The sequence below is a fragment of the Asterias rubens genome, chromosome 20 (assembly GCF_902459465.1).
Source record: "Asterias rubens chromosome 20, eAstRub1.3, whole genome shotgun sequence".
Taxonomy (NCBI): Eukaryota; Metazoa; Echinodermata; class Asteroidea; order Forcipulatida; family Asteriidae; genus Asterias; species Asterias rubens.
The window spans coordinates 8,043,221-8,052,065 of NC_047081.1; positions in this window are offsets into that span (position 1 = coordinate 8,043,221).

The following is an 8,845-nucleotide window of genomic DNA, read 5'->3' on the forward strand; positions in this document are numbered from 1 at the left end:
CCCCTTGTGATTTTTTCATATTTTTGCCTTAATTCAATAGAAATGCAAGGCTTACCCCTTGTGATTTTTTTCATATTTTTGCCCAAATTCAATAAAAAATGCAAGGCTTACCTCTTGTGATTTTTTTCATATTTTTGCCCAAATTCAATAAAAAATGCAAGGCTTACCTCTTGTGATTTTTTTCATATTTTTGCCCAAATTCAATAAAAATGCAAGGCTTACCTCTTGTGATTTTTTTCATATTTTTGCCTTAATTCAATAGAAATGCAAGGCTTACCCCTTGTGATTTTTTTATATTTTTGTCTAAATTCAATAGAAATGCAAGGCTTACCCCTTGTGATTTTTTCATATTTTTGCCCAAATTCAATAGAAATGCAAGGCTTACCCCTTGTGATTTTTTTTCTTCATATTTTTGCCTAAATTCAATAGAAATGCAAGGCTTACCCCTTGTGATTTTTTTCATATTTTTGCCTAATCAATGGAAATGCAAGGCTTACCTCTTGTGTTTTTTTTTCCATATTTTTGCCTAAATTCAATAGAAATGCAAGGCTTACCCCTTGTGATTTTTTTCATATTTTTGCCCAAATTCAATAGAAATGCAAGGCTTACCTCTTGTGATTTTTTTCATATTTTTGCCCAAATTCAATAAAAACTGCAAGGCTTACCTCTTATGATTTTTTTCATATTTTTGCCCAAATTCAATAGAAATGGGAGGCTTACCCCTTGTGATTTTTTTTCTTCATATTTTTTCCTAAATTTAATAGAAATGCAAGGCTTACCCCTTGTGATTTTTTTTCATATTTTTGCCAAATTTCAATAGAAATGCAAGGCTTACCCCTTGTGATTTTTGCATATTTTTTCCTAAATTCAATAAAAAATGCAAGGCTTATCTCTTGTGATTTTTTTCATATTTTTGCCCAAATTCAATAAAAAATGCAAGGCTTACCTCTTGTGATTTTCATATTTTTGCAAAAATTCAAAAGAAATGCAATGCTTACCCCTTGTGATTTTTGTTCATATTTTTGCCAAATTTCAATAGAAATGCAAGGCTTACCCCTTGTGATTTTTTCATATTTTTACCTAAATTCAATAGAAATGCAAGGCTTACCCCTTGTGATTTTTTTCATATTTTTGCCCAAATTCAATAGAAATGCAAGGCTTACCCCTTTGTGATTTTTTTCATATTTTTGCCAAATTTCAATAGAAATGCAAGGCTTACCCCTTGTGATTTTTTCATATTTTTGCCCAAATTCAATAGAAATGCAAGGCTTACCCCTTTGTGATTTTTTTCATATTTTTGCCCAAATTCAATAAAAAATGCAAGGCTTACCTCTTGTGATTTTTTTCATATTTTTGCCCAAATTCAATAGAAATGCAAGGCTTACCCCTTGTGATTTTTTTCATATTTTTTCCTAGTAAATTCAATAGAAATGCAAGGCTTACCCCTTGTGATTTGTTCATATTTTTTCATAAATTCAATAAAAAATGCAAGGCTTACCCCTTGTGATTTTTTTCATATTTTTGCCTAATCAATAGAAATGCAAGGCTTACCTCTTGTGATTTTTTTCATATTTTTGCCCAAATTCAATAAAAACTGCAAGGCTTACCTCTTATGATTTTTTTTTCATATTTTTGCCCAAATTCAATAGAAATGGGAGGCTTACCCCTTGTGATTTTTTCATATTTTTGCCTAAATTCAATAGAAATGCAAGGCTTACCCCTTGTGATTTTTTCATATTTTTACCTAAATTCAATAGAAATGCAAGGCTTACCCCTTGTGATTTTTTTCATTTTTTTTTTTGCCCAAATTCAATAAAAAATGCAAGGCTTACCTCTTGTGATTTTTTTCATATTTTTGCCCAAATTCCATTAAAAATGCAAGGCTTACCCCCTTGTGATTTTTTTCATATTTTTGCCCAAATTCAATAAAAAATGCAAGGCTTACCTCTTGTGATTTTTTTCATATTTTTGCCCAAATTCAATAGAAATGCAAGGCTTACCCCTTGTGATTTTTTTTCTTCATATTTTTACCTAAATTCAATGGAAATGCAAGGCTTACCTCTTGTGATTTTTTTCATATTTTTGCCCAAATTCAATAGAAATGCAAGGCTTACCCCTTGTGATTTTTTTTTCATATTTTTTCCTAGTAAATTCAATAGAAATGCAAGGCTTACCCCTTGTGATTTTTTCATATTTTTTCCTAAATTCAATAAAAAATGCAAGGCTTACCCCCTTGTGATTTTTTTCATATTTTTTCCTAAATTCAATAAAAAAATGCAAGGCTTACCCCCTTGTGATTTTTTTCATATTTTTGCCCAAATTCAATAAAAAATGCAAGGCTTACCTCTTGTGATTTTTTTCATATTTTTGCCCAAATTCAATAGAAATGCAAGGCTTACCCCTTGTGATTTTTTTTCTTCATATATTTTCCTAAATTCAATAGAAATGCAAGGCTTACCCCTTGTGATTTTTTCATATTTTTGCCTAATCAATAGAAATGCAAGGCTTACCTCTTGTTTTGTTTTTCCATATTTTTACCTAAAATTTAAGTCAAAAGAAATGCAAGGCTTACCCCTTGTGATTTTATTTTTTATTTTTACCTAAATTCAATAGAAATGCAAGGCTTACCCCTTGTGATTTTTTCATGTTTAGCCTAAATTCAATAGAAATGCAAGGCTTACCCCTTGTGATTTTTTTCATATTTTTACCTAAATTCAAAAGAAATGCAAGGCTTACCCCTTGTGATTTTATTTTTTATTTTTAACTTAATTCAATAGAAATGCAAGGCTTACCCCTTGTGATTTTTTTCATGTTTTTGCCTAAATTCAATAGAAATGAAAGGCTTACCCCTTGTGATTTTTTTCATATTTTTGCCTTAATTCAATAGAAATGCAAGGCTTACCCCTTGTGATTTTATTTTTTATTTTTACCTAAATTCAATAGAAATGCAAGGCTTACCCCTTGTGATTTTTTTCATATTTTTACCTAAATTCAAAAGAAATGCAAGGCTTACCCCTTGTGATTTTATTTTGTATTTATACCTAAATTCAATAGAAATGCAAGGCTTACCCCTTGTGATTTTTTTCATGTTTTTGCCTAAATTCAATAGAAATGAAAGGCTTACCCCTTGTGATTTTTTTCATATTTTTGCCTTAATTCAATAGAAATGCAAGGCTTACCCCTTGTAATTTTTTTTTTTTTTGTCCAACCTAATAGAAATGCAAGGCTTACCCCTTGTGATTTTTTTCATGTTTTTGCCTAAATTCAATAGAAATGCAAGGCTTACCTCTTGTGATTTTTTCATATTTTTGCCTTAATTCAATAGAAATGCAAGGCTTACCCCTTGTAATTTTTTTCATTTTTTTGTCCAACCTAATAGAAATGCAAGGCTTACCCCTTGTGATTTTTTTCATGTTTTTGCCTAAATTCAATAGAAATGCAAGGCTTACCCCTTGTGATTGTTTACATTTTTTTGCCTAAATTCAATGGAAATGCAAGGCTTACCCCTTGTGATTTTTTCATATTTTTTCCCAAGTTCAATAGAAATGCAAGGCTTACCCCTTGTGATTTTTTTCTTATTTTTGTCTAAATTCAATAGAAATGCAAGGCTAACCCCTTGTGATTTTTTCATATTTTTGCTCAAATTCAACAGAAATGCAAGGCTACCCCTTGTGATGTTTTCATGTTTTTGCCTAAATTCAAAAGAAATGCAAGGCTAACCACTTGTGATTTTTTCATATTTTTGCTCAAATTCATTAGAAATGCAAGGCTTACCCCTTGTGATTTTTGTTTATATTATTGCCTAAATTCAATAGAAATGCAAGGCTTACCCCTTGTGCTATTTTAAATATTGTTGCCTTAATTCAATAAAATGCAAGGCTTACCCCGTGTGATTTTTAAAATATTTTTGCTCAATTTTAACGAAAATGCAAGGCTTACCCCTTGTGATTTTTTAACCATTTTTGCTCAAATTCAATAAAAATGCAAGGCGTACCCCTTGTGATTTGTTTCGTATTTGTGCTCAAGTTCAATAGAAATGCAAGGCTTACCCCCTTGTGATTTGTTCATATTTTTGTCTAAATTCAATAGAAGTGGGATTGAGAAATTTTATCCCCCTTAATAGAGAAACATTTCTATTAAAAAAAAATTAATGTATATTATTCCTGTTCTAAGTAAATTTATTACTTAGTACAGAAATTTAGGCCTAAAAAGGGGTGAGCTAGTAGTAGTAGTGTTTATCTTCAGTGCAAAGATAATTAATTTGTAAATCATCGAAAACCAGCTGACAAAGGTCCACCTAAAAAAAACAAGCAATACAAAGTATCTATAACATTTAAAGATGTTTGAACACATTAAATAAACATCAACTATGCGTACTTACCATGTATTATGGGGAAAACATTGATTGTGAGGACACTCACTCGCATTATACAAGCAGACGACGGTGAAAATGTTGGTTGTGAACAACGCCCTCTAGTGTTTAAAAAATATTTGTAACTTTATTTTGTACAGCGCCCTCTTGTGCTTGAAAAAAACTACGCTACAGTATTAATTTGTTGTGTACAGCGCCCTCTTGTGCTTAAAATAGCTTCTAATTTTATTAATTTAATATTTCGGGGAAGTTATTTAAAAAAGATGACGTATGACTTTATTATCATTGGCACTTATAGGCACTAGTTAAAGGTGCAGTTCGTCTTAATTGGCACTTATATTTATTTTCAAAATCTTGGGAAATATTTGTTGTATTTTATTATCGATCCTTAGTCAAAAGTTTACTTTTAAAAAAATTTGCAAAATCATAAAGTTAGGGCATTATTTTACTTAAAAAAAAACCACCTATTGACCCCTTGCATGCGCATCACACGCGGCGACTGTGCCACGCTCACCATTTTGAGATCAAGAGGTTTAATTGAAAATGCCGTGACGCCTAGCCTAGAATGAACACTTTGCTGAATAATGCACAAATGACATTGGGTGCGTTCGTTTAGCTTCCCTGGGTCGACCCCGGTGTGTGGCGTTTTTTTTTCCCAGGACGATCGTGGGTAATTATCTGCACACGTTTGTCCTGGAAAAAGAAAATGCCACACACCGGGGTCGACCCGGGGAAGCTAATCGAAAGCACCCAGTATGGCGCATCCAAGATGTTCTGATGATGACGTCAGGTGAATTGGGTCAATAGCAAAAGAAACCAGAACATTACTTTTCTGCTAACATTTATTACAAGGTGACACATGTTTTAGAGCTAAATATACATAATTAACACAGAGTGCATTATTAGTCTATAGGAATGTTAGGTAATCTTATCACCCAAAATAATTGATGTCTCCCCCTTGTCATAATCAATCAAACCAAACTGATGCTGGATGGAGGGAGGAACCTTAGTCTGGTCCCTAGCCTGGTCAGATTGAATATTCAGGATTGTGTGATGTGACAAAAGGAACCTGACAATATTATTCAAATTCATCTTGTTGTGTATCCTGTCTGAACCAACTGTTATAATTACTGATTTTTCTCAGACCAGCAAAGTTGTCCGACTATTTTGCCACCCAGCCTCACTTTGGTTACAATGACTAACATGTGGGGGGAGGGGGGATACCAACATGGCCTAACAGTGTTAATGGTCCATTGGAAAGAACCCCTGTTTAAGTAAATGAAAAGTTAACAGTCTGAACACATCTTGTACACACCCAGCAGTGTCGTCCAAGCCCAATTCACTCAGCCCAATTTTCCAAGGGCTGATTAAATAAGTTGCCCCTAATTATAATGATATACTTTCAGTAATCTCAACAAATCTTGTGACCTTAACATGACCTTGGCGAAAGTTTAAGGTTGTGACCTCTGTCAACTTTGGGAAGCTGGCTTTAAACTTGTGAATGCCTTGAGTGCAGTTACTGTAATTTGATTTTCAATTTTGTAGAAAATAGTATTTTCACAGCTTATAGACCAGACACTGTTAAATACATGACACTGCTGGGGTTATTAATGGGCTCACGTCTTTGGCAGGCAATCTGTTTCTGTACAGGTCTGGAATTACCTGCAGGCCAAGGAGGAAATGGCCTCTGTAGCCCCTGGTCTTGGCCTTGATGCCCTTCAAAAGTGTCCCACTGACTATAAGATTTTCCAATGGAAGTGCCCTTTGCAAAATCAAATGGCCTTGCCCTTTCAAAATGTTCAAAGATGAAATTCCAGGCGTGTACATACCTTGACCAATCAAGCAGATGTGGATTAGGTCCAGAATGAATAAATCTAAACGGAATGTCAAACTAACTGTTTATTAATTTTGAGAGTTACATATAGCCTTGCTCAGGCAGTCGAATTATTTACTCAAAAAAAAAAAAAAAACGCCGCTGTAAAAACCCACCCGTATACACTGCGTAAAATGTGTGTAACCACATCGCACGACCCCCCGTACACTATCCGCATGCGTCGGCCGTCAGCGTACAGCCTCCACATAAGGTTAGTGGTACGAGTGCGGATGACTTGTGCACAGTAGTTGTACGACGGGTGTTGAGCAATATGACAGTGTATGCGATTGGTTCGTGCAGCGATTACCGTACTAGCACAGTGTATACGGATGGGTTTACAGCTGCGTCTTTTTCGGAGTGAATAATGCGACTGCCTTGAGCAAGGCTAAGTTACATAATGCTGAGAATGATAAATAATAACATATACACACCACACGTCCAATAATATACTATGATGATAAATAAACAGTGCACATGAAAACTAGAATGTGATGATATTGCACATAAAGTGAAAGTGCTAGTGTGTAAAGAATATAATAACAAAGATATTAATTAATGAAGAACTTAAATTTTGATTTATATATCGCATAAAACAATAATTTCATGTGTGAAATGTACATATTCTAAAAGGTGTGTGCTAAAATGTTTCAAATCATGCAAAACAACAAGATTAAAATGATTCCCTTACTTATAATTCTGTCTTTGAGATGTTAAAAAATAAAATTCACTATAAAAATATACGGATAGATTCTTGTCATGTGATATGGCCAGCTTTCAGTCTTGTTCCCTTTACACCAATGCCAAACACAGTTCTAATTCACATTCCATAAGAAGGGAACAGACCAAAATGACCACACACAATGAAGATGATCTTTGTTACTTTTGGTGGATTCGTTGATTTCAGAATGTTTTTCAATTAGTTATACCATTCACACCTTGCAATGAAAACAACGTCACTTAGAATGTCACTTTTTAAACCACTCGGTGACACGGACTGCATGTGCGTAAATTTACTAAGAAACTGACAAGATCAAGTACAGTTGATGTGCTATAGACCCCTTGCGTATCACAAAACGTTACATGGACGTTGAGCTCACGCCCAAGTTTTTACGCACAACGAACAGCCATTGTCCAATCAATGGTCTCCTTTGAGCGCTTTTTTTTACCCCACGAGGGCACTTTTTGAGCGTGTGAAGTCACACACAAGGGGTCTATTGTAGGCCTATAGCCTGTGAAAGAAACAGTGTATTCATAATCATGCTTAAAGGCAGTGGACACTATTGGTAATTACTCAAAAATAATTAGTAGCATAAAACCTTACTTGGTAACGAGTAATGGGGAGAGGTTGATAGTATAAAACATTGTGAGAAACGGCTCCCTCTGAAGGGACAAAGTTTTCGAGAAAGAAGTAATTTTACACAAATTTGATTTTGAGACCTCAAGTTTAGAATTTGAGGTCACGAGATCAAGCATCTGAAAGCACACAACTTTGTGTGACAAGGGTGTTCTTTTTCTTTCAAGTTATCTCGCAACTCCGACGACAAATCAAGCTCAAATTTTCACAGGTTTATTATTTTATGCATATGTTGAGATACACCAAGTGAGAAGACTGGTCTTTCACAATTACCAATAGTGTCCAATGTCTTTAAAAAGGATCATAATCAGTAAAATAGTGATCTAAGGAATGTGTTTATAAGTACTGAGCAACAGATACAACTTTAACGACTAACCTTTCATACATTACATTGAAAGCAACATGCGGCATTATAACGATCTATAAACAATTAGTTTTCATTTTAGTGTAAAGTCAGTCTCAGGAGAAGAAAAATTTAGCTAACCTGACTCAAAATTTAGTTCTTATTAAATGGAAGCGATATCAGCTTTAGATTTTAACCCTACACTGAAATATCAACCTGATGTCAACCTGATTTGATGTCTTCTATAACAAAATTCACATAACTTATTTCTCCATTTCCTGCCAGAACATCAATTAGCACGATTTCATGCCCTTACTTATGTTTGGTCTTTACCTAATCTCAACAAATTTTCAATTAGAAATTTTGCTTTGAACTGAGGGCTATTCCGCTAATTTCATAGCGCTACCCAACGATTAGCAAATTTTTCGTGCTTACTATAGCAGACAAATTTGATGAAGTATTTAATCATATTTCACAGGTTAGCAAGAAAATTAGGTGGCCAGCTTGCGCGTTCACCATGGATTTGCATGGAGCAAGTTCGAGTGTGCACAATGGTTAACTAAAGGTTGACCATTTTGACTCAAACCCAGGATGGTCGACCATTGGTTGACTACTGTGGTCGACCATTTGGAACCAGCCTCGAGCCCATGGTTTCTTCACTGGTCCCAACAGCATGTTCCATTCTAACATGTGTTAAGTGCAGAGGGGAACCAGTGACACTTTAGCGAAAAGGTGGAAGGTTGACTAGACTCGTTCGGGTGAGTACAGCATTGCGCATGTGCGTTGCTAGTCTGTGGTCGACCACTGGTGGACTAATTGTGCGCACTCGAACTTGCTCATGGTTACAGCATCCATTTTCATAGGCACTGGAAGGTTTGAATACCCTGTTGTGTGCTTACGCTT